Here is a 27,524-nt window from a genome sequence, read left to right as displayed (position 1 = left end):
AAAATTAATTCCACTGGTCTGACTAACGAACTCAAAAATATTTATCTCATCTTCTTGATTCATCCTTCTGGCTGCTCAGAAGAACATGTATTCTATTTCAAAATTCGAGGACGAATTTTTATAAGGGGGGAAGACTGAAACAACCCGAATTTTTATTTTCAAAGATTTTTCAATTAAATTTAATAAACCGACAGCCTGGAAATTTATTTCAATATTTTAATGCGAACACTGTGAGAAACCGAACCGAAAACCGATTGAAAAAGCCGAAAACCAATTGAAAATCGAAGATTTGGGTCGAATCGAACCGGTTCGACCCAAACCATCTAGAAAACTCCCTTTCTTTTTTTTCCAGCGCTGCACCTCTCTACTCCTCACCATCACAGCAGCGCCTCCCCCTTCCTCTTCTTCTTCTTCTTCTTTCTTTCTTTCTTTCTTTCTTTCTTTCTTGCTGTGACTGCGCCTGCGTCGACCTTAGCCAGCAACAGCAGAGGCGCGATCCACAGCCAGTCGCATCGCCTCCATCGCGCGCAGCACCGCCTCGCCGCTCCTCCGCGCGCCACAGCCAGCGGCTCCGCCTGCAGCAGCGCTTCATCCTCGGCCAGATTGCAGCGCCACAGCTCCTCGAGTTCATCGCGCCACCACAGCCCCTTCTGCTTCCGGTCAAGCGAGCGCGGCGCCACCACGTCGCACCACCGCACCGTCGCGCCACCATCCTTGCTGTCCAGTAGATCGCGCCACTTGCTTGCAGTCCTGATGCGCGTAGCTCCGATCTAGCACGCGTAAACATTTCTGATCTAGCGAAATTCAACAAAAAGAATTATGCTTGGGGTATAGAGCAATTCTTGCTAATTCTCAAAATTTATTTTAGTAATTTGGGTATAATTTAACTTAGTAATTTTAGTTAATTAATTTAATTTTATTAATGATAGTTAATTAAACTTAGTCATTTTAGTTAGATTAAGTTTAATAATTTTAGTTACTTAAATTAATGTTGTTATTGTAGTTGATTAATTTTATTATTTATAGGTAATTAATTTAGTTAATTTGATTTAGCAATTGTGAGTAGTTATTTGAGTTATAATGTAAGTGTTGATTAATTAAAGTTACTTGGTTAATTAAAAAATTTTATGAATTAATGTTGATATAGAAAATGTGGAGAACGGGACTAATTTACTGGATTGATTGCCCGACGGATGGGCTGCGTGTTTTGAAAATATTGGATAAATTATTGATATTTCAACAGGTGGATAGTCCAATTTTTAGTGGAGATGCTGCCGAAATTTCGGTAGAAAATAAGTAAAATATAGTTAGATAGAGAAAAAAAAATTTAGACATAAAATAAAATTTTTAGAGTGGTCAAGAATTATTTTGTCTAATAGAATTAATTTTGCGTCATTCTTACTTTGCTTAGATCGCCCGGGTCCATCTAGTGCTCCTCCAGGACAGGATCAAAGCTAGAACTCCACTTTCCATCACTGTGAGTAATAATAAATAATGCATATCAACATGCATTACATAGCATTTTATTTTTACAAACCTTATATATATAAATATATATACATGTATATTTTTATATTAAAACTTATATTTATTTTATGCTGCATAATTATATATTTGGCTGTACTTGGTGTTGTACGTTGAAAGAATTGCTTGAATAATTGTGCTGTGCATATATATTGTGATTTGTTTGTGTGGAATTGAGATGAAGTGGGTCACCATGGGACTGTGAGACCGTACCGTTATATGGATCCAATATGATTACCGTTAGCCGAGTAAATGGGAGATCGGCGCCCCCGTGTGCACCTACCGTTACCGTTACCGTTAACCACGGGTTGGCTTCTCGTTGTTGCGCACCGGACAGTCTAGATTTGATCGCAGCCCGCAGGGTGGCCTCCTGTTGTGAGCGCTTGATGATCTAGATTGGATGGAGACCACCGAGTTGCCTCCTGTTGGTATGAAAAAGAAAAGAGAGGATGTAAAAACAACGAGAGGGCTGGTCAAGTGAGGATTAGACCGGTCGGCCAGTATGGGGGATCGGCTCCCTGGTGCACATGTGAGAGGATGAGCCATGTGGGAGGACGGCTCATCGGGGGTTCGGTGACTCCACTGACTAATTTCCACGTGATGTGATTTCTTGAAGATGATATGGTATGTGGGTGCTGATGTTATGCCATATGATTGATTTTTGTGTGATCATTTAGTATGTTAGGGCGCATTTCGTGTGACTGTATGTGGTGTGTATTATTTATTATTATTCACTGAGTTGCAAAACTCACCCCCTTCTCTCCAAACTTCTCAGGTATTAGGAAGTTGCCGATCCAACGGAAGCTCTGCAATCTTCTCCGCAGAGTTATAAATGTAAACTTTATATTTCTGTTATTTAAATTTGGATGTATTAATTATCCTATTATCAGATTATTATTGACCTCCGCAGTTATAGGATTGTGTATTTTAATTAGGCTTGCCGTATGCATTCTTTTGCAGTGACTTGTTATATATCAAACGCAGGCGTATTAGTATATCCATATTACGAATATGATTTATCGTGATTAGGCCCAAACTAAACATCAATTGAGATATTTAAATTTTGGGCCGGATTGTATAATAATTATATTTAAACCCTAGTGGCATGGACTTACTGTTATTATTAATTGGTGTGGCATGTATAGGTAGAGTAGTTTAGGCTTACTACGGGCCTCGGGGGCCTTAAGCTTACCTGGGCCCTAGTGCCGGTCCGGCCCACGGAGACGGGTCGTGACACATTTTCTCTTCTTTTCTTATCTCTCATTTTCTCTTCTTTCTCCCCCCTTTGGCCGACTACTCCCTCTCTGAAACAACCCGAATTTTTATTTTCAAAAATTATTCAATTAAATTTAATGAACCGACAGCCTGGAAATTTTATTAATATTTTAGTGCAAATACTGTGAGAAAACGAATCAGAAAACCGATTGAAAAAGCTGAAAACCAGTTAAAAATCGAAGATTTGGACCGAATCGAACCGAATCAAATCGGTTCGACCCAAACCATCTAGAAACTCCCTCCTCTCTATATTCAACGCTCACCCCTCACCTCTCACACACTTCCAGTCAGTCACCGGTGACCCACAGCCTCCCCAGCCACCACCCTCCTCCCTCTCTTCTCTTTTTCTTTTTCTTCTTCTTCTTCTTCTTCTTTCTTTTCTTTTTTTCTTTCCTTTTTCCCTTCACTGCGCCTGCATCTTCATTTCTGGCGAGACAGCAGCTGATCGCGCCGCCCAGCCACCGTGTGCCACCGCCGCAGCTTGCTGTCGCAGTCGATCCGCCATCGCCACCCTCCTCTCCGGCCACCAACCTCCATTTCCAGTTAACCAAAAATTTCGGCAACAATATATATTGGGTATAATTTCATTTTAATAATATTAGTTAATTAAATTAATTTTATTATTGGTAGTTAATTAATTTAGTTAAATTAATGTTAGTAATATAAGTTAATTTTATTATTTGTAGTCAATTAATTTAGTTAAGTTAATGTTAGTAATAGTAGTTAATTAAATTAAATTTATTGGTTGTAGTGAATTAATTTAGTTAATTTAATTTAGTAATTGTGAGTAGTTACTAGATTTATAATTTTATTGTTGATTTAATGAAGGTAGTTTCGATATAACGTTATTATGTATAATTTTGAATGTGTGGTGATGTTGAGTTTGATGGAGGATGGATAAATTTGATTGATTGATTGCCCGATGGATGGGCTGTGTGGTTTGGAATTTTTAGATATATTGTTGATATTTTAACAGGTGGATAGTCCAATTTTTAGGGGAGATGCTGCCAAAATTTCGGTAGAAAATAAAATAAATTTTGATAGAAAATAAAATAGGAAATAAAATATAATTCAGACGAAAACAAATAAAATAGAGTTAGATAGAAAAATAAAATTTTAGTACAGAAAAGAAATTAGATATCAAGATTAAATTACGTAGAAAAATTTAGAATATAAAATAAAATTCTTAGAGTGGTAAATAAATAATTGGTCTGATAGAATTATTTTCTTTTGTGTCGTTCTTACCTTGCTTAGATTGCCCGGGTCCATCTAGTGCTCCTCCAGGACAACATCAAAGCTAGAATTTCGCTCTCCATCACTGTGAGTAATGATATATAATGCATATCAACATGCATTTGCATAGCATTTTTTTTTACAAACCTTATATATATATATATATATATATATATATATATATATATATATATAAATATATATATATATATATATATATATATATATATATATATATATATATATATATTTTATTAAACTCATATTTATTTTATATTGTATAATTGCATATTTTGATGGATTTGGTGTAATACATTGAAAGAATTGTTTGATTATTTGTGCTGTGAATATGTTGTGCTTTGTTTGTGTGGAATTGGGATGAAGTGGACCACCATGGGTTTGTGAGGATGGTCTGTGATATGGATCTGGTTATGATATGATACTTGATCGTCGGCCGGGAAAATGGGAGATCGGCGCCCCCTTGTGCACCTGATGATATACATTATATGGAAATTCACAGGATGGCTTCTTGTAGTTGCGCACCTGATAATCTAGATTTGATTGTAGCCCACAGGGGTGGCCTCCTGTTGTGAGCACTTGATGATCTAGATTGGATGGAGACCACCGGGTTGCCTCCTGTGGATATGGAAAAGAGAAGAGAGAATGGAAAAACAATGAGAGGACTGGTCAGTGAGGATTAGACCAGTTGGCCGTATGGGGGATCGGCTCCCTGGTGCACATGTATGAGAGGGCGAGCCATGTGTGAGGATGGCTCGTTGGGGTTTCAGGTGGTGCCACTGACTAATTTCCACTTACTTGATTACTTGAAGGTGACATTACTTGTGGGTGCTAGTGTTGTGCCATATGAATGACTGTAGTATGCTCATTTTAGAATATTAGGGTGCATTTTGAGTGATTGTATGTGGTGTGTATTATTTATTATTATTCACTGAGTTGCAAAACTCACCCCCCTTCTCTCCAAACTTCTCAGGTAGTAGGAAGTTGTTGATCCAACTGAAGCTCTGTCATTTTCCTCGCGGAGCTACAAAAGTAAATTTATAACTTTTTGTTATTATAAGATGAAAGTTGTATTATTAATTATATGCGCTACTCTAATTTCGAATCATTGTTGAACTCCGCAGTTGTAGGGTCGTGTAATTTCAGTTGGGCCTGCCGTATGTATTATCTTATATATGGTTTGTTGTGTTATTAGGTGCAGGTGAATCAGTATGCCATATTATGAATGTGATTGATTATGATTAGGCCCAAACTAAACTTGTTTGAGATAATTAAAATTGGGCCGAATTATGTAATATTTATATCCTAACTTGTACGGGCTTACTGTTCCTACTAAATGGTGTGCTATGCTTGAGTTGAATAGTTTAGGCTTACTACGGGCCTCGGGGGCCTTAAGCTTACCTGGGCCCTAGTGCCGGTCCGGCCCACGGAAACGGGTCGTGACAAAAGTGGTATCAGAGCATAAGTTTAGGAGTCTAGAGATAACTGCAGAGTTATTTCTGTCACGTCTTGATATAATTTTCTCTTGCCTCTTAAGTTTCAGCGTGATCACCATTTGAGTCCTATTTTTAGTTAGGCTAATAATGTAATTGATATGAATAGGATAAGAATGCTTATATTCTAATAAAATTCTACCTTATACTTTGAATTTCAGCATGGTGAAGAATAGGGGGAGAGCACTCGACAACATGGGGCAAGATGCTCCTGATTATAACACGGAGCGAGATGTTCCTGATGAAGTCTCTTCTGGGCATTCAGTTATTCCTAGACGACGAAGACGACGAAAGAGTAAATCTGCTAGGAATGTAAATAATCAGAATGAAGGTGTCCAAGAAGGTGGGAATGAGGATAATATGGCGGGAACTCCAATTGAAATGAACACATTATTGACCGGGCTACAATAAGCTATAACAGCAGCAATGAATAATGTGTTAATGCAGCAACAATTCTTCCAAGCTCAGCAACAGCAACAGCAACAGATGCATCCACCTATGCCCGATCCAGTAGCACAACCAGTTCAACTGGCTCCACCTTCTACTGTTCCGAGGGCTGCTACTGATAACCTCTGTATGACAGATTCATTCGGTACAAACCACCCAAGTTTACAGGCACTGAAGATGCTCATTCCTTTTTGGCTAGAATAAGGGAGTTTTGTGTTGAGCTAGGCTGTGATGATGAAAGGTCCATTGTGTTTGCCGGCCGTAGAATGGAGGGAATAGTAGAAGCATGGTTTCGGGATTATATACAGCATGCTGTCACTGGGATGTCCTGGGAACAATTTACGACACTCTTTATGAACCATTTTGTGCCGGAAGGAACTAGAAGAGCCAAAATGAGAGAATTCGAATCCTTAGTTCAAGGGGATATGTCGGTGGATGAGTACGCCACCAAGTTCATCGAATTGAGTAGATATGCTCCGGGGTCCATACTTGATGAAGGCACTAAAGTATATAGATTTGTTAGCGGGCTAAATGCAATATATGCCACTTTGTTTCAGCAAAGGGATCAAGACTTTAGTGCCATTGTGGACTCAGCCCGGCAGATGGAAAATAAATACATTTTTGATGGGTTTATTTCAGGCAAAAGAGGTAACAGAACAACAACTCAGTCAGGGGATCCGAGTGTGCCAGGTATGAGCGGGTCTTTTCTTATGGGTACACAATCTTCGAGCTCTCTCTTCCAAGGCAAGGGAAGTATCAGTAGAAGGAAGGATAAGAAGAAATTTTGGCCGAGAAGGAGTGCTTATTCAAGTGGTTCTAGTAGTGGGCATAGTTCAGGCAGCAGCAGACCTAGTATACCTGCTTGTCATAGGTGTGGCAAGGCTCATAAAGGAATGTGTAATTTTGATGCTATTGTCTGTTTCAGATGCCATCAGACGGGACATTATGCCAGAGATTGCTCACTTCAGTCACGAACCGTGCCACCCCAGTCTTCCATGGGTAGTGTGTCTAGACCTCCTTTCTCTACACCGTCGGCATCTAGTACTAGATTTATTGGCCAGCAGGGCCGTGGTTCTGTTGGTAGGGGCAGAGGCCAGAGTTCGGGACAGAATTTGCATGCTGCTGGAGCACAACCCCGACTCTTCCACTTGACTCAGGGAGATGCTCAGGCATCTAATGCCGTGGTGGCAGGTACTTTTATTATTTGTTCTTTGGAAGCACGAGTATTATTTGACCCTGGTGCCACCCATTCATTTGCATCTCCTAGGTTTGTTGTGAAAATAGACAGAATGCCCAATCAGTTAGATATTCCCTTGCTGATATCGACGCCTTTAAGTGAACCTATTTATACTGATTCAATCATTTTAAACTGTCCTATTGATCTTGAAGGCGCAGACTTACCCGCAGATTTAATTATCTTAGATGTGATAGATTTTGATGTGATCTTGGGAATGGATTGGTTAGCAAAGTATGATGCAGAGGTCCATTGTAAAAGGAAAGAAATTGTTTTCAATCTACCAGATGGCAAGAAACTTGTTTATAGGGTAGATAAGAATATAGCTCCTTATAATCTGATTTCTGCAATCAGCGCTAGAAAATTTTTGAGGAAAGGTGTGAATACCCAAATTTTGAGGCTCAAAGAGCCAATTTTTTCGGACTGCAAACAGTCCAACCGGACCAAAGACCATTTTGGAAGTTCACCGAAAGTATGCCAATATGTTACTTGAAACGTCCGGGACGTCGCGAGGATCGCGGAACTGGTCCCGAAATTTTTTTCGGAGGTCCGGAGCTCCCGAAAAAGCCTCCGGAGCGAGAATTAGCAAAACCACCAGGCACGGCGGCTCCAGCCGCCGTGGCTGCTGGCCTCTGGCGGCCCCGGCCGCCGAGATCCGGCGGCCCAGCCGCCGGCCCCAGGCGGCCCGGCCGCCTATCCCCGGCGGCTCGGCCGCCGAACTAGTCCGATTTTGCCTATAACATTGGCCCCGAGACCCTCCGTTTTCCTCACTCAGTCTGTGTTGACGGACGCTCCTTCTCCCTTACGCTCTTTGCGATTCTTTACTGCTTTTCTGCATTTTTAGTTTTAGTTTTATTGCCTTCTTGTTTTGTTAAGTGGTCACTAAAATTAAAATTAATTAATATTCCCTTAACGAGAAGCATAACCTGGAGTTAAGAAGTGGCCGTCGATTAAATCAGGTACGTAAATTAAGTTTTACCTATTTAATTTTTAGCACTTCATGTATGTTTCTCTTCTACTCCTCCTAATTCTACAACTACATAAATGCATTCATGTCATCTTTAGGCAAGCCAATTGCCTCAATTAAATAAATTTAGGCTAATGCCCGGTTTATCAATAATCGTGGTATTAAAGCCTAAATCTGACAATAATGGCTTAAAATACCTAGTTAATTAATAACTATGGTTAATCGCCTTTATTTCAAATAAATCCGGCTTAAGTTCAATTAATCAATAATTGTGGCTAAAAGTTTTAGTTAAACACATTTTCCCTCTTTGGCAATAAATTGCCTACATTACAATTCAGTTAATCGATTTTCGGCAAATACATTGCCTATAAATTAGATTAACTACTTTCAGCGACAAATCGCTTAAATCAATCTTTTGGCAAAAGGCCTTCAAATTAATCAACTTATTTTGGCTAAAAGCCTTAAATCAATCATTTCGGCGACAATCGCCTAAAAAATCATCTTTTGGCAAACTAATTGCCTAAATCAACCTTTTTGGCTAAAAAGCCTTAAAATCAAGCATTTTTTGCGACAATCGCCTAAATCACATCAATTTTTGCCAATAATTGCCTGAATCAATCCTTTTGGCCAAAGGCCATTTTTGGCATCTAATGCCTAAAAATCAATCAATTCTTTGGCAAAATGCCTAAACAAAATGCACAAAGCATACACACACTCATGCATAAAGCATCCCCATTCAAAGCCCTCTAAAAGAGGCCTATCAAACTACGTTGACTTTGATCTTCCATTCAAACGGAAGTACGTAGGCATGTTTGGGATTTAACCCCGAGCGGCAAGTCGCAATCACTTAAAATTGGTCCAAATTACATAATCACCCTGCAAAGCATTCATTCATGGTTAGTTCATCAGCATGACATAGTCTCGGGATCCATCTCGGGTTTGCACACCATGCCTTAACCATTGGGTAATTAACCTAGTAATTAGGTTAATTAAAATCGGAGTCAACTTAGGGTTTTTTCCTAGTTTACCCTAAAATAATTAAACAAGGTGGCAACTCACACATCACGTGCATTTCTTCCTTAGTCATTTGCATTCACATTGCATTGATATTATTTGGGGAGGGGTTCACAGTTTGGCGACTCTGCTGGGGAATACACATGTAATCATTTTACATGAAGAGGACTACAATTGTTGTATGAACTAACCTGCCCTTCTTTAGGGTATTATTTTAATATGATTTGTTTTGCAGGGTACCCTAGCACGAATCAAGTGTTCTTTTTTTAAGAATACTTGATGAGGAGATTTGAACTTAATTGACAAATTTGATTAAAATATTTAAATTTGTTGATTTATTTGCACGATTGAGAATCTTTTTCTCCATTGCATAAAAAATGAATTTCAAATGAATTTCTTCTCTCTCTGTTCAAACTTCTGAGTCTGGATAGCAAGTAGCGCTGATCGGCAGGTCTCTTTGATTATGTCGACGGACAGCCAAAGCGTCCTCCCTGTTACCGCAAACCATCCCTAATCCTTTTAGGGGTGGCCCGTGGGTATGCGTACCGTTACCCACGCGAAACTCTTTGTTTCACATGTGGTTAGGTATATCCATACTCAAGGTTCAAGGGTCCCTTATAAGCTGATTCTCTATTTGAGTCATAGCCTATAGAACCTATCCTTTAGGACTGTATGCACCCAATGATGTGAACCACACTATTAAATAGATTATGACGTGTTGTTATGCGCATTCACGACATATCATAAACATGGGGTAAACACAAAGAGAGCATGAAATACCCTCCTCATTCATGCACGGTTGGACAAAAGAGTCGATCTACATTAGTTACCCTGACACACCCACCACTATGCCTAATCCAGCTACCCTTATCCTTACAGGTGCCAACAATCCAAGTGCCAGCCACACCTACAGTACTATCACCAGCTTCACCAGCTTCACCGGCTACACCACTCTCACCAGCAACTCCTACAACCTTATCTGCACCAATGGCATCACTTGCTGATATCCAAACCCTCATTGAACAACTAGAGGCTAGAATGGAAGCCAGAATGAATGAAGCACTGGCTACCCAAAGGACCGCCCTGATAGCTGAATTGGGTAATGGGAATGGTAATGGAAATGGGGCTTCCGCTGGGGGAAGTGGACCTGCTACCTCCAATCAGGGTCCTGCTGCTGAACCAACAAACCCTACCATAAACCTAGATGACATGCCCTCTAAAACTGCCTCTGAGCTGGATTGAGAGAGAAACTAGAACTCCTGGAAAGATCTATCACTACTCTCAAAACCCACAAGGAAGTGGTGGACATGGACTCCTTGTCCTTGTTCCCTGAAGCCAGACTGCCGACTAAGTTCAAAATGCCCAACATGGACAAATTTGATGGAACCACTTGTCCTAAAACTCATTTGAAAATGTATGTGGGAGCCCTTAACCCATTTGGACTGAGCAGCGAGCTCCTTGCTCAGTTGTTCCAACAATCTCTGATTGGTGCTGCTTTGAGATGGTTTGTCAGCTTGGACCGATCTAAGATGAAAACATGGGAGGACATCTGTAATGCCTTCAATTCACAGTATCACTATAACATGGAGGTGGATGTCACTCGAAGAGAGTTAGAAACCACCAAGCAAAAGAACAATGAGCCCTTTTCCTCGTTCCTTACGAGGTGGAGGGCCAAAGCCGCCCAAATGATTAATCGGCCCTCTGAGCAAGAACAGGTAGACATAATCATTAAGAACCTGCAGCCTGTTTACCAACACCAGCTACAAACCCAGTACCTACCAACGTTTCAGTCGCTCATTGCCACTGCTACGAAAGTAGAAGATCTGATTCAAATGGGGCAACTGAAAGAAGACTCAGGAGCCTCAAAGTACAAGAAACCTAGCCAAGCTAGTAAAGTCCACGAAGTGGCGAGCATCACCCCTACTAATCATTTACGTGTGGGGAACATGAGAAATGGCAATCAGTCCAGAAGAAGCTATACTGATCTCGGGGTGCCAATCCTTTTGGTTTTCCGAGAGGCTGTCAAGGCTAACTACATCAAGCCCTTGGAAGCAAGGCCACCACCAAACCCATTACCAAGAAATTACAAAGCTAATGAATACTGTGAGTACCATCAGGGGTATGGGCACAAGACTGAAGCGTGTTGGACGCTTAAGAACCGTATCCAAGACTTGGTGGACAACGGCTCTATTATTCCAAGAAGTAAGCCAAACATTAGCACTAATCCCTTACCAAATCATGGGGTAAATGCTATTGTTGCTGATCAGGAACTGATCGATCCTTTCGAACTGTTCCTAGAAATGAATAACATCTGTGTCCTGGATCTGAATGACCTAACCGAAGAACTTGATGCTATAACCAGGAGCAGGAGACAATATGAACTGTTAATTTTGGACAAAATCCAAAATAAACCCTACCAGAGGGCAGAGGAGCTAAAAGAAGACCCAGTACTTGCACAGCTAAAAAAGACACAAGCTAGGGTATCAATCTGGGAACTTCTAGCATCATCCTTTCCTCATCGCCAAGCTCTTTGCAAGGCTTTGAGTCAACTTCAGACATCAGTGGAGGTTAGCCCCGAAGTGCTAGTATCCACCCTTACCCAATCATAAAAAATGCAGAGCATCGGTTTCTCTGACAATGACTTACCCAAGGAGGGAGGCAGTCACAACAATGCCCTTTATGTCACTGTCCAGACCAGCGACAAAACTGTGCCTATGGTTCTCATAGATAATGGGTCAGCACTGAATGTCTGCCCACTAAGGGTAGCCAGCTGCCTAGGGTTGGAAGAAACAGACTTCACTCCATCAGACCAAATAGTGAAACCCTACGACAGTACCCGGAGGGAAGTGCTGGGGGTCGCTACGCTAAAATTAACAGTTGGGCCAGCTGTGATGGAAGTCCCATTCCAGGTAATTGATGTACCGACCAGCTTCAACCTGCTTCTGGGCCGACCGTGGATACATCACACTAAGGCAGTACCCTCATCCTTGCACCAAAAGGTCAAGTTTCCCTATGAGGACAAAGTCATCACCATTCAGGGGGATGACTACAGTCAGCTCAAAAGGCCAAAGGGCCAGCCTCTCTTTGAGGTCAACCCTGAGACTGCCAATCTACCCCTCTCGGGATTTCAGTATGACACTGTGCAGTTCATAGAAGGAAAGACTGCAAACTCTCGAATTCTCTTTGATTTCGGGACGGTGCAAATAAACTGCATAGTGCCCTTGATGCTTAAGATGTCCTATCTGCCAGGAATGGCTATGGCCAGATCCGAGAAAACATACCCTAAACTACAACCCTGGGAGTGTCTAGTGAATGAGGGGACCTTCGGACCGGGTTATGAGCCCACTAATGAAGACCGTGTTAGGAGAACCAGATGGGGAAGGAAGGAGAGTGTACAGATGCGGCCTTACCTTCTGACTTTGAACAGTTACTTCTGTAAATCGGGAGAAGCAGTTCCTTACTGTGGCTTCCGAGAACCCTTTTGCTGCCCAACCGCTAAGAAAATGCTGCCTGGGTTAGAGATATTCTCAGATGTCTGGGGCAACAAGCCCGAAACAGTGACTGAACTGGAAGCAGAAGACTTCATGCAGCCTAGTCTCTTTGACGAGGTTGCGGTTATCACAGGAAGTGATGGGAATCGAGACCTGCTGGATCTGATCAAGCCGAATTAAGGGCCTCTCACCAACTGGTACACCGAGAAGGAGCGCGCTGCTGATAAACCCCCTCCCGAGTCAAACCTAGTACCTAAGTCGGTAGTCAAGTCCTGTATTGAGTCTGAGTCTGACCCCAAGTCTGAAACGGAGTCAGAGTCCAGTTCAAGTTCTGAGTCGTTCGTGTCGGATCTAGAGGATCCAGATTTCAAATTTGATGTAATTTTTGAAGACGATTCCGTCATAATCAATAAAGGCTTGCAAATTCTTGATTACCCTGCGTGTCTATCTTTCCAAGCATTTCCAAGCAAAAATAATCAAATAAATGAAATAAAGAATGAAAAAGAGAAAATAATGATTGGCAAAGAAGAAAATGAACATACATACATTGCATCTGACTGTATGAACAGGGAACAGGTCAGTGAATGTTTGAAGAAATTTGCCGATTGTTTCATGTGGAAGGCAAGTGACATCACAGGAATTGACCCAGCAATAGTGGTGCACAAGATCCCAGTATATCCAGAGGCTAAGCCAGTAAAACAGAAGCTAAGAAGGCTGAAAACAGAGTGGTCCTTGAAAATCAAGGAGGAAGTTGGCAAGCAACTGGAGAACAAGTTCATAGAACCTATTGCTTACCCGACATAGTTAGCCAACATCGTGCCGGTACCGAAGGATGGAAAGGTGCGAATGTGTGTGGACTACCGGGATTTGAACAAAGCATGTCCGAAGGACGATTTCCCTCTGCCGCACATCGACTTGTTAGTGGACCGAATGGCTGGACATGAAATGGTCTCCTTGACTGATCTCGCTGTCGGGTACAACCAAATAATGATGCATCCGCCAGACAAAGAGAAAACGGCATTCATCACAGAGTGGGGAACCTACTGCTACAGGGTCATGCCTTTTGGGCTCAAAAATGCCGGGGCAACCTATCAAAGAATGGCAACGACTATCTTCCACGACATGATTCATAAAGAAGTTGAAGTGTATGTGGATGATATGGTTGTTAAATCAAAAACAGCTGAAGAACACACAACAACACTTGAAAAGTTCTTCCTTAGACTTCGAAAGTACCACTTAAAGCTCAACTCGGCAAAATGTCTGTTTGGAGCTACATCCGGAGTATTTCTGGGGCACATGGTCAGTCAGAAGGGCATAGAGATTTTCGAAAGCCAAGGCCATTCTGGAAATGCCAGCACCGAGGACGGAAAAAGAAGTTCGGGGTTTCCTAGGAAGGCTACAGTACATCAGCCGGTTCATCAATCAATTAGCCGATACTTGTGGTCTGATTTTCAAACTACTCAGGAAAGGAGTAGCAGTCAAATGGAATGAGGATTTCAGAAAGCTTTCGACCAAGTCAAACAATATCTGCTATCCCCGCCAGTGTTACAGCCACCAAGGCTAGGAAAGCCTTTGTTATTATACCTATCGGTGACAGAAGAAGCGATGGGTGCGATGCTAGCTCAACAAGCGAAAGATACAAGGATAGAAAATGCCGTGTATTACCTCAGCAAAAGGATGCTAGAATATGAGCTAAAATACAATAAGATAGAGAAGTTGTGCCTGGCTCTAGTTTGGGCCTGTACAAAGCTGCAGCACTACCTCTCGTCTTACACCACCTATGTCATTTCCGAATCGAACCCCTTGAAATTCCTTATGGAGAGGTCGGTTCTTGACTGTAAGATGGCTAAGTGGGTGTCGGTGCTCGCAGCCTATGACTTAAAATTTGTACAACGGAAGGCAGTGAAAGGCGGAGCCTTGGTTGATCAATTAGCAGAATTGCCGGTCGAAGACCAAATGTCGGAGGTGGAATTTCCTGATGAAGACTTGTTGAGCTTGGAAAGTGAAGTCTGGGAGATGTACTTTGATGGAGCTTCAAACTACCATGGAAACGGGGTTGGAGTCGTATTCAAAACTCCTTGTGGAGAAGCAGATTTTGACTGTACCAACAACGAAGCCGAGTATGAAGCTTGCATCAAGGGGTTAGAAGCAGCCCTGGAAAAAGAAATAAAAATCCTTAGGGTTTTTGGAGATTCCAACCTGATAGTCTCTCAAGCTCTAAGGAAGTGGAAAATTAAGGAAGAGCGGTTGGTTCCTTACTCACGACGCTTGGATGAATTAGCTCATCAGTTTGAGGAATTATCTTTCCACTACCTGCCGCGCGCCAAAAATCAGTTTGCAGATGCCCTGGCTACTTTGGCCTCCATGGTTAATGTAGGGGGAGATCAAGTCATTCGACCTCTGACGGTTCGGCTATAGAAACAGCCAGCACATGTCATGAATCTAGTCGATGACAAGCCGTGGTTTTGGGATATACAGAATTATCTTCAGACTGAAGCCTACCCGGAGGGATCCAACAAGACTGATCAATGGACATTGAGACAGTTAGCATTTGGATATTTCCTTACTGGGGGGGCTCTGTATAAAAGGAGTTGGAATGGCCTGCACCTAAGGTGCGTTGACGAGGAAGAAGCTCAAAGCATCATGGATTCCTTACACAATGGAGAGTCTGGTCCACACATGCACGGGATAGCCTTGGCTCGGAAAATTATGAACCTGGGTTATTACTGGTCGACCATGAATGTAGATTGCGTGAGGCACGCGCAAAAGTGCCATGAATGTCAGATTTTTGCTAAGCTGCAAAGACAGCCTCCGGTCAGTCTAAATCCCATTACTTCACCATGGCCTTTCGCAACTTGGGGCATAGACGTGATTGGAAAGATCCATCCAAAGGCTTCCAATGGCCATCAGGTCATCCTGGTTGCTGTTGATTATTTCACCAAGTGGATTGAGGCAGCCTCCTATTCAGTCTTGAATGCAAAGAAGGCAGCACAGTTCGTTCATACCAACATCTTTTGTCAGTATGGAACACCATTCGAGATCATTACTGATAACGGGGTCTCACTTTCAAAGTGAATTTTCGGACCTACTAAAGCAAAAGAAGATTCAGCATCACAAGTCTTCACCCTATCGTCCGCAAACAAATGGGGCCATAGAAGCTGCAAATAAAGCTATAAAAGTCATTTTGCAGAAGACAGTTCAAAAGCATAGAGCTTGGCACGAACAATTGCCAAATGCCTTGTGGGGATACAGGACTTCAATCAGAACACCTACTGGGGCAACCCCGTATTCCTTGGTGTATGGCATGGAAGCAGTGTTGCCTATTGAGTTGGAAGTTCAGTCGGCAAGAATTATCCGAGAAAGCCAGATCAGCGAGGCAGATTGGGCTGAGAACTATCATTTGCAACTCTTGGGTATGGATGAAAAGCGATTGCGAGCAATCCACCAGACTCAGAGAAGAATGGCGCGACATTTTAATAAGAAGGTCAAAGACCGGAAGTTGGAAGAGGGTTGTTTGGTTCTGAAAGAAATTAGACAGTCAATCATAGACCCACGTGGGAAGTTTCGCCCTCATTGGGCTGGACCCTATGTGTTGAAAAAGATACTATCTGGCGGAGCCGTCATCTTGACTGATTTGGATGGTTTGGAATTCACAAATCCATGTAATTTAGATCAGTTAAAAAGGTATTTTGTGTAATTGTAATCATTGCATAATGTAAAATTGAACTACATTAGACCTGATTCTCTTTGGAAAAAAGGAATTATATATCGGAGATATGTAGGCAGTCCTCTTTGGGCGCGGTCTAAACATTAATAAAAATTATTATTTCATAATTCTTTTCTTCCTTGCCAATAATAATAAAAAAAAAGAAAAAAAATACAAAAAAAAAGAGAGAAAGGAAAACCCGCTAAGTCGAAAACCCGAAAGGGCGGCTTAGGCAAAAGTCGGGACCCGCTAAGTTGAAAACCTAAAAAGGGCGACTTAGGCAAAAATGGGTAGCTCGCTAAGTCGAAAACCCGAAAGGGCGGCTTAGGCAAAAGTTAGAGCTTGAATAAATAAAAGTTGGAAAATGCTTGGAAAGTTAAAAGACAAATGCTATTCATAATTAAAGCAAGCAGTTTAAATCAAGCGGAAAAAAGAGAGTCCAATGAATAATAAAGTCTAAGTCAAAGTCTCAAATAAAAAAGCCAAAAAGGCAAAACTACATCCAAAATCCAAAGCCAAAACAAAAAGTCAAAAGACAATAAAAATCCAAAAGCCTATAGGAACCTAGGTGTCTCATCTCCTTCGTGGAGCAACATCCCCCGAGTCACCCCTAGCTGTTGAACTCTGCCTAGTCTCGCCTGTCCGAGGAGCCAGCACAATCTCCTCACTAGTCCCAACCTCATCATCTGCGTTAGCCTGAACCCACCCTTCGAGTACACTTAGCAGTGCGGTCCTCCTTGGTCTCTCAATTGGCCAGACAGTGGCAATGAACCAGGTTCGATACTCAGGGGAAGTCTGAATACTGGCAGGATTAGGCAAGGGCCTAACCATATGGTGATCTCTAACCCAAGCCCTAAGGACGGCTCGGGTGACACCCGGGGTAATGGCTGAATCGGCAGAAAAGTCATCCATAATCGGAACAGTCTGATCTATCCCCATCTGTCTCAAGACGCACGAAGCGCAGTACCAAGTACAATGTGTGAAGCCTAGAAGGTAAACCCGAGTATGACGAAAGCTAACCTGGATAAAACGGTTGATGTTATACCAGGATATGAACCACAATATCTCATTCGGGCCCAATTCAATCAACCATGAAGTCCATGCATCAGTAGTGGGATGTGAGATTAAGATCCTCCACATGCGATACTGAGAAGGGTTATAAGGAAGGGAAGTAGGAGCAGTAACCACTTGAAGGTGGTCCTTCAACCAAACCTGAGTAATGGATCCTTTCTATTACAAGGGAATGATTTAAAAAGAGAGGAAAAGATAAGAAAAATAACAAAGGGAAATACCTGGAGAATGATGGGAGAAACTGTCCAGTCTTCAAACCCTAAAGCAGCCCTGTCAAGACTTCTAATAGTCTCTGCCAGCACAATGCTACCAATACAACTCATATCCTCCATTTGTAGAACCATGGGGCAAAGGCGCAAGTCCCCAAAGCCTAGGTCCTGGTTAAATAAGAAGACAGCCAATAAACAGAAAACCAAGGCCCGCATCCTCAGCCTCATCCGGTTTGGGTCATCTGGGCAAGCCTCTGAGAATTCGTCAATCAGAGGCAGCAGAATTGCTTTTTGGCCATCAACGATCATAGCATTAGCTTGGGGTCGGCTAAACTGAAACAGGGTTTCAAATGACCTAACATACCCAATTTTTACCTCATGCTTGACCAAAGGGGCATTGGGGTCACACCCTATAATGGCACAAAAGTCCTCAAAGAGAGGGTACATTTTCTCCATCATCGCCCCAAATCGGAAAACGTGGGCCTCAGGATCCCAAAGTCTAATACAGGCCCTTAAAAAATCCCAATCAATTACTACACCCCTAAGGGTAATAACAGGAGAAATACCGAACCTCCCCAAATTGATCTTTTCAACTTTGGAGAGACTCCTGGTCCAGCTGTGCATGCTATGATTGTAGAAGGGATTCATGTCCTTTTATTTATTTTATTTATTATTTATTGTTATTTTAAAAAAAATAATAAAAAAAATGATAAATAAATAAAAATGAGGAAGAGAAAGAGAGAAGAAACTGACCAGATCTTGGTGGTTTGAAAAAAAGAGAGGAGTGATTGAAGAAAAACAGCAGAAAGCCTCTTAAATAGAGGAAGGGCGCGCCCGCAGGCGGCCCAGCCCGGCGAAAAATGTGTCTTTTTCAGCAAAAAAAAAGAAAAGAAAAGGAGAAAGAGATGTTTTGTTTTAGAGTAAAGCAAAATCCTTTTTTTTTTTTTCTTTTTTTTTCTATTTCATAATCCATGCATGCATACTTTTTCAGTACTAATCAAGTGCAGGTACAAATAAAGTTCGGCACAACAAATACAGCCAAGATTCGGTACAGAAAATACAAAAAAGGAAAACAAAGGAAAGCAAGAAAATCTAGCATCTATCAGCGGCGGGGCCTCCTACTCCTCTGATCATCAAAGGCTATCTGAGTCCAGGCCACAGCCACTTCTTGCTGCAATCCGAGAATCAACTCCATCTGATTGACCAGCCCAACAGGAACCTGGAAATCATACAAAAGAAAATACAAGTCAATATCGAATCTCTTATGAATCCTTTTTGTGAGAGATGTGTCAGGCTTTACCTCAGTGATGTCCTCAGAAGGAAGAACCGTGCGATCCACGCCCTCCAGGGAGACCTCCCGAAAAGCTGGAAGGCTGTTAGGGACGAACTAAGAAATACTATATGGAAGACGTAGATTGGCCAGGTCTGGGTGAAGCGGCCCGGTAGCCTCCAAAATAGCTCGGGGAGCCCTAACAGGACCTGCCAACCGGCTAGGCCAGGCCTGCGATGACCTCCCAACCGGGGTGGAAGAAGTGGGATCGGTCGTGGGCCTCCTCCTTGGAGTCCTAGTCGAGGGACCCGAAGCCCGAGAAGAACGGGTGCCGAGCGGTTGAGAAGGAGCCGGCCCCTGGAAATTATCCAGCCGAGATCCAATGGGCGGCATCAAAGAGATTACGCAAAACTCGTCATAATCTCCCCCCAGGGTGAGCTCCATATGTGGAATACCCTCAGTATGAGTCGCAGTGAGTATCATTTGCCTACCCGCTCGCATATCCTCAGGAGGAGAACAGGGGATAGAACGGCAACCTCTTATCTGCATGTCCACTCTCTCGCCCAAGTAATATCGCCGAAGGATGGGGTGTGACAGGACCACCCTCCGCTGAGACAAGGCATCTGAACGCTGGAAATCAGGATCAGCCTGAATCCAGCCTTGTAGACGGGCAGTCATCGGCCCCACTTCGGCCTATAAAAGATGCAAATATGTTAGTAAATCATTTTTATTTAACGTATCTAAGAATCGCTAAGCACATACCTGCTCTAGCGGGCACGTATCAAAAAACGCTTTCAGCTCCTTCAGCGACTTCTTGCGCCGGACGGGATGAAGGTTTGATTTGTACCATCTCCAAGCCGAAGCCGCCAGTCCTAACCCGGGATCAGTCTGGAGCAACTCTGGGCGAGTGTAAGGAAAGTACTCGAATGCCCAAGTCTGAGGAACAAAAAGAAAAAAAAGAAGAATCAGAAAAAACATAAGGGCATAGAAAGGAGAATGTTCTTTACATTACCTCCCAGAAGTAGTAGGTCCCGCTAAGCTTGCCGTGGCCTCGACTCAGATCACACATATCATCATACATGCGGCTCAGAATAGCACCGGCCTAGTCATACTCCTCTAAATGGGCCAGATTCTCCAAACTCTTCAAAATAGAAGGATTAAACCTCTCTTTCCTGTTGGACCAAAAGGTCGAAGCGAACAACAGCAACAAAGTGAATCGGGCCACCTGAGTAGCCATCAGCTCTCCCCGCCCGTATCTAGCATAGATGCCAGGGGTCTGGAGGGATAACCAGCGTCTGGGAACGCTCAAAGCAGGGGTAGCAGAACCTGGCTCGACAAGCCGAGGCAGGTCTATCCCAATCAGCTCCACCATCCGGTTGGAGGAGATATCAACCCTCCAGTCATCATATAGCTCGATCGGCCGAATGCCGAAAGGGATCCCGGAAATCACAGAGAAGTCGGCAGGGGTCATCGTCAACTCGCCCCAAGAAAAATGGAAGGTATTGGTGGTGTCCCACCACCTCTCAGCCAAAGCACACAATAACTACTTATAGTTGCTACGACCCATGTCAAAATGTCTCAGATAGCCCAGATAGGATGGACGGATAATCGCGCCAACCGGGTTGTTTTGATCGAATATTTCAAGTGGAACTCCCGCCACAGAGCTCTCAGCCACATCCAATTTAATACGAGAGTCCTAAAAAGGTAAAGCAATCTAAGAGTTACTCCTCGGTTCCTTACTAAGGGTAATATCTTAGTTTTCCCCTAGCATGTATACTAATAAAAGGTAAGCACGGGAAAATTCCAAAATTCACAATTTGGCCTAAGGCCCAAAAATCACAGTTTGGCCCAAGGCCCAAATAATAAATAATATGCATACAGAAGTCAAGGGGAACTCACCTGGGCATAGACGCCGGTCATGGAGGCGTGAGTATCAGCGTCTGCCATGAGGTCGGCCTCATCGAGAGAAATCCCTAGAGACCTGAGGAAATCCTCATCGCTACCGTGGCTTGGAGAAGTCATGGTAAAGAAATTGAGAGGATTTGAAGAACTCTGTCTTGGAGAGTTTAGAATGAGTGAAAAGGATGAATTTCAAGCTATTTATAAGCAAATAGCCAAAAGGCGGGTCTTCTGGACGCGTCTGATTTTCGCCTCCAAAATCTGTGTTTCAGACAACCACCGGCGCCCATAAATCTTTCTTATGGTTGCCGGTGGGGGGCAACTGTGAATACCCAAATTTTGAGGCTCAAAGAGCCAATTTTCCCGGACTGCAAACAGTCCAATCGGACCAAAGGCCATTTTGGAAGTTCACCGAAAGTATGCCAATATGGTACTTGAAACGTCCGGGACGTTGCGAGGATCGCAGAACTGGTCCCAGAATTTTTTTCGGAGGTCCGGAGCTCCCGGAAAAGCCTCCGGAGCGAGAATTAGCAAAACCACCAAGCACGGCGGCCCAGCCGCTGGCCTCCGGCGGCCCCGGCCGCAGGGCGCCGGTGGCCCAGCCGCCGGCCAATGGCGGCCCGGCCGCCAAGCCCCGGCGGCCCGGCCGCTAGCCACCGGCCACCGGCGGCCCGGCCGCGGAACTAGTCCGATTTTGCCTATAAAATTGGCCCCGAGACCCTCCGTTTTCCTCAGTCAGTCTGTGTTGACGGACGCTCCTTCTCCCTTACATTCTTTGCGATTCTTTACTGCTTTTCTGCATTTTTAGTTTTAGTTTTATTGCCTTCTTGTTTTGTTAAGTGGTCACTAAAATTAAAATTAATTAATATTCCCTTAACGAGGAGCATAACCTGAAGTTAAGAAGTGGCCGTCGATTAAATCAGGTACGTAAATTAAGTTTTACCTATTTAATTTTTAGCACTTCATGCATGTTTCTCTTCTACTCCTCCTAATTCTACAACTGCATAAATGCATTCATGTCATCTTTAGGCAAGCCAATTGCCTCAATTAAATAAATTTAGGCTAATGCCCGGTTAATCAATAATCGTGGTATTAAAGCCTAAATCCGACAATAATGGCTTAAAATACCTAGTTAATTAATAACTATGGTTAATCGCCTTTATTTTAAATAAATCCGGCTTAAGTTCAATTAATCAATAATTGTGACTAAAAGTTTTAGTTAAACACGTTTTCCCTCTTTGGCAATAAATTGTCTACATTACAATTCGGTTAATCGATTTTCGGCAAATACATTGCCTATAAATTAGATTAACTACTTTCAGCGACAAATCGCTTAAATCAATCTTTTGGCAAAAGGCCTTCAAATTAATCAACTTATTTTGGCTAAAAGCCTTAAATCAATCATTTCGGCGACAATCGCCTAAAAAATCATCTTTTGGCAAACTAATTGCCTAAATCAACCTTTTTGGCTAAAAAGCCTTAAAATCAAGCATTTTTGGCGACAATCGCCTAAATCACATCAATTTTTGCCAATAATTGCCTGAATCAATCCTTTTGGCCAAAGGCCATTTTTGGCATCAAATGTCTAAAAATCAATCAATTCTTTGGCAAAATGCCTAAACAAAATGCACAAAGCATACACACACTCATGCATAAAGCATCCCCATTCAAAGCCCCCTAAAAGAGGCCTATCGAACTACGTTGACTTTGATCTTCCATTCAAACGGAAGTACGTAGGCACGTTTGGGATTTAACCCCGAGCGGCAAGTCGCAATCACTTAAAATTGGTCCAAATTACATAATCACCCTGCAAAGCATTCATTCATGGTTAGTTCATCAGCATGACATAGTCTCGGGATCCATCTCAGGTTTTCACACCATGCCTTAACCATTGGGTAATTAACCTAGTAATTAGGTTAATTAAAATCGGAGTCAACTTAGGGTTTTTTCCTAGTTTACCCTAAAATAATTAAACAAGGTGGCGACTCACACATCACGTGCATTTCTTCCTTAGTCATATGCATTCACATTCCATTGATATTATTTGGGGAGGGGTTCACAAAAGGCTGTCAAGGGTACTTAGCATTGGTATAGGACACCATGACAGAAACTCGTAAAGTAGAAAGTATGCCGATCATGAATGAGTTCATCGATGTGTTTCCAGAAGAATTACCTGGTCTTCCTCCAGACAGGGAAATTGAATTCTGTATTGATCTGATTCCTGGCACAGAACCTATCTCCATGCCACCGTATCGTATGGCACCAGCGGAATTAAAAGAGTTGAAAGAACAGTTGCAGAAATTGTTAGATAAGGGCTTCATCAGACCGAGCACTTCACCTTGGGGTGCTCCAGTCCTGTTTGTGAAGAAGAAAGATGGTTCGCTTCGCCTATGCATTGATTATCGGCAATTGAATAAGGTGACTGTGAAGAACAAATACCCGCTTCCTAGAATTGATGACCTGTTCGATCAATTGCAAGGGGCTACATGTTTCTCAAAGATTGACCTTCGATCTGGTTATCATCAACTGAAGATCAGAGAACAAGATATTCCAAAAATAGCTTTCAGGACCAGGTACGGTCACTATGAATTTCTTGTCATGTCCTTCGGACTCACAAATGCCCCAGCAGCTTTCATGGATTTGATGAACCGTGTGTTCAAGCCATACTTGGACCGGTTTGTGATCGTGTTCATAGATGACATTCTAGTTTATTCTAGAACTGAAGCAGATCATGTTCATCATCTGAGAACTGTGCTACAAACTTTAAGGGAGCATCAGTTATATGCCAAGTTTACTAAATGTGAATTCTGGCTGGGAAGTGTAAATTTCTTGGGTCATGTGGTATCTAAGGATGGAATCATGGTTGATCCCAAGAAGATTGAGACAATCATCGATTGGCCGAGGCCGACTACTGTCATTGAAATTCGCAACTTTCTGGGTTTGGCTGGCTATTATCGCCGTTTTGTGCAAGACTTTTCTTGAATAGCAGCACCATTAACCAGATTGACCCAGAAAAATGCTAAGTTTGTATGGTCCGATTCTTGTGAAGCAAGTTTTCAGAAGTTGAAAGGGTGCTTAACCACAGCTCCGGTATTAGCGTTGCCATCAGGTGATGAAGGATACGTAGTGTTTTGTGATGCATCCAGAGTGGGGTTGGGATGTGTTTTAATGCAGCATGGTCGGGTTATTGCATATGCTTCCAGACAATTGAAGAAACATGAGCAGAATTATCCCACCCATGATTTAGAGATGGCAGTAATCATTTTCACACTAAAAATATGGAGGCATTACTTGTATGGTGTAACATGTGAGATATTCACTGACCATAAGAGTCTAAAGTATATTTTTGATCAGAGAGATCTGAATTTGAGACAGCGACGCTGGATGGAATTTCTTAAAGATTATGATTGTACCATTTAGTATCATGCTAGAAGGGCTAATGTAGTAGCAGATGCTCTAAGTCGAAAATCCTTGGGAAGCTTAGCTCACATTTCGGTTGAAAGAAGGCCGTTAATTCGGGAATTGAATGGCATGCTTGATGAAGGCCTTAACTTGGAAATTCCTGCTTCAAACTGTTTATTGGCTCATTTCAAAATAAGACCGATGCTGTTTGACAGAATTAAAGCCGCCCAAGACAGAGACCCGCAATTGCAAAGAATTGTGCAAGAAGTAATTACTGGTGGGTCAGGAGACTTTTTGTTAGACAATGATGGTGTACTCAGGAAGGGTACTCGTGTTTGTGTGCCTGATGTCGATAATCTTAGAAGGGAGATCTTAGATGAAGCCCACTATGCTGCTTATAATGTGCATCCGGGTACTACAAAAATGTATCAAGATTTGAAGGAGAATTATTGGTGGACTGGAATGAAGAAGGATGTAGCAGAATTTGTGTCCAAATGCCTCGCTTGTCAGCAAGTAAAAGCAGAGCATCAAAGACCTTCTGGATTAATGCAACAATTACCGATAACAGAATGGAAATGGGAAAGGATCACTATGGACTTTGTCGTTGGACTACCGAAAATGCCAGGAGGCTATGATTCGGTTTGGGTGATAGTGGATCGACTTACCAAGACAGCTCCTTTCTTACCAGTGAGATCCTCTTATAATGCTGACAGGTTGGCAAGGTTGTACGTTAAAGAGATAGTGCGCCTTCATGGGGTTCCGGTATCCATCATCTCGGACAGGGGGACGCAGTTCACTTCGAGATTTTGGCAGTCGTTGCAGAAGGCTTTGGGAATCCGGCTTGACTTTAGTACAGCTTTCCATCCGCAGACTGATGGGCAATCTGAGAGGACTATTCAAACGCTGGAAGATATGCTTCGGATGTGCGTATTAGATTTTGGAGGATTTTGGGACACGCACTTACCATTAATCGAGTTTGCCTATAATAATAGTTACCAAGCAAGTATCGGCATGGCGCCTTATGAAGCTTTGTATGGCAGGAAATGCAAGTCTCCTATCTGTTGGGGGGAAATAGGAGATAGACAACTGGTAGGGCCTGAGTTGATTCAAATCACATCTGAAAAGGTTCCTATCATTTGGGACAGGATCAAGACAGCATTTGATCGACAGAAAAGCTACGCTGATCCTAAGCATAGTGAGGTGACATTTCAAGTAGGAGATTTGGTCTTTCTGAAAGTATCTCCTATGAAGGGCGTTCTCCGCTTTGGCAAGAAAGGAAAACTAGCTCCGAGGTATATTGGACCGTACCCTGTAGTTGCAAGAATTGGAGAATTAGCTTATCAGTTGGACATGCCTTATCGAGTTTTCTCACGTACACCCAGTTTTTCATGTGTCCATGTTACGGAAGTACGTTCCCGATCCGTCTCATGTGTTAGAGCCGCAAGAGATTCAGGTGGGTGAAGATTTGACATATGAAGAAGTACCGATTAGAATCCTCGACTTCCAGATCCGTAAACTACGATCGAAAGAAATTCCTATGGTCAAAGTTTTATGGAGAAATCATTCGATGGAGGAATGCACGTGGGAAGTAGCAGCTGAAATGCAAAGAGAGTATCCTCATCTTTTTCCTTCCATGTAAAGCGTTATTGTATTAAATCAATTCTCTTTGGCTAAATATGAATTGTCTTTTCACTCATATGTATTCTGACCTTCTTTTGCTTCTTACTAAAATTCGAGGACGAATTTCTATAAGGGGGGAGACTGAAACAACCCGAATTTTTATTTTCAAAAATTATTCAATTAAATTTAATGAACCGACAGCCTGGAAATTTTATTAATATTTTAGTGCAAATACTGTGAGAAAACGAATCGGAAAACCGATTGAAAAAGCTGAAAACCAGTTAAAAATCGAAGATTTGGGCCGAATCGAACCGAATCAAATCGGTTCGACCCAAACCATCTAGAAACTCCCTCCTCTCTATATTCAACGCTCACCCCTCACCTCTCACACACTTCCAGTCAGTCACCGGTGACCCACAGCCTCCCCAGCCACCACCCTCCTCCCTCTCTTCTCTTTTTCTTTTTCTTCTTCTTCTTCTTCTTCTTTCTTTTCTTTCTTTCTTTCCTTTTTCCCTTCACTGCGCCTGCGTCTTCATTTCTGGCGAGACAGTAGCTGATCGCGCCACCCAGCCACCGTGCGCCACCACCGCAGCTTGCTGTCGCAGTCGATCCGCCATCGCCACCCTCCTCTCCGGCCACCAACCTCCATTTCTAGTTAACCAAAAATTCCGGCAACAATATATATTGGGTATAATTTCATTTTAATAATATTAGTTAATTAAATTAATTTTATTATTGGTAGTTAATTAATTTAGTTAAATTAATGTTAGTAATATAAGTTAATTTTATTATTTGTAGTCAATTAATTTAGTTAAGTTAATGTTAGTAATAGTAGTTAATTAAATTAAATTTATTGGTTGTAGTGAGTTAATTTAGTTAATTTAATTTAGTAATTGTGAGTAGTTACTAGATTTATAATTTTATTGTTGATTTAATGAAGGTAGTTTCGATATAACGTTATTATGTATAATTTTGAATGTGTGGTGATGTTGAGTTTGATGGAGGATGGATAAATTTGATTGATTGATTGCCCGATGGATGGGCTGTGTGGTTTGAAATTTTTAGATATATTGTTGATATTTTAACAGGTGGATAGTCCAATTTTTAGGGGAGATGCTGCCAAAATTTCGGTAGAAAATAAAATAAATTTTGATAGAAAATAAAATAGGAAATAAAATATAATTCAGACGAAAACAAATAAAATAGAGTTAGATAGAAAAATAAAATTTTAGTACAGAAAAGAAATTAGATATCAAGATTAAATTACGTAGAAAAATTTAGAATATAAAATAAAATTCTTAGAGTGGTAAATAAATAATTGGTCTGATAGAATTATTTTCTTTTGTGTCGTTCTTACCTTGCTTAGATCGCCCGGGTCCATCTAGTGCTCCTCCAGGACAACATCAAAGCTAGAATTTCGCTCTCCATCACTGTGAGTAATAATAAATAATGCATATCAACATGCATTTGGATAGCATTTTTTTTTACAAACCTTATATATATATATATATATATATATATATTTTTTTTTTTTTATTAAACTCATATTTATTTTATATTGTATAATTGCATATTTTGATGGATTTGGTGTAATACATTGAAAGAATTGTTTGATTATTTGTGCTGTGAATATGTTGTGCTTTGTTTGTGT

At 42.0% G+C, this 27,524-nt stretch overlaps 2 long non-coding RNA genes across 2 annotated transcripts in view; both read left to right on the top strand.

The window, feature by feature from the left end:
• The window catches only part of LOC149493198 (uncharacterized), a 44,539-nt gene extending 17,238 nt beyond the window's left edge, over nucleotides 1-27,301 (top strand). Inside the window, exons 4-5 of the long non-coding RNA XR_016318569.1 lie at nucleotides 4,054-4,119; nucleotides 27,240-27,301. This is a non-coding gene — a long non-coding RNA (uncharacterized LOC149493198). The remainder of the gene's footprint in view (nucleotides 1-4,053; nucleotides 4,120-27,239) is intronic.
• LOC149493199 (uncharacterized) lies at nucleotides 445-2,651 on the top strand. Its single transcript, XR_016318554.1, has 3 exons — nucleotides 445-828; nucleotides 1,412-1,477; nucleotides 2,300-2,651. It is a non-coding gene; the product is annotated as an uncharacterized LOC149493199 (long non-coding RNA).
• Nucleotides 27,302-27,524: the final 223 nt, after the last annotated feature.

Source organism: Jatropha curcas, chromosome 10, assembly GCF_041381405.1.
Source record: "Jatropha curcas cultivar XTBG-Jc1 chromosome 10, XTBG_Jcur_1.0, whole genome shotgun sequence".
NCBI lineage: Eukaryota > Viridiplantae > Streptophyta > Magnoliopsida > Malpighiales > Euphorbiaceae > Jatropha > Jatropha curcas.
Note: the sequence above shows the minus strand (reverse complement) of the source record. Positions and strands in the feature narration are given on the sequence as shown.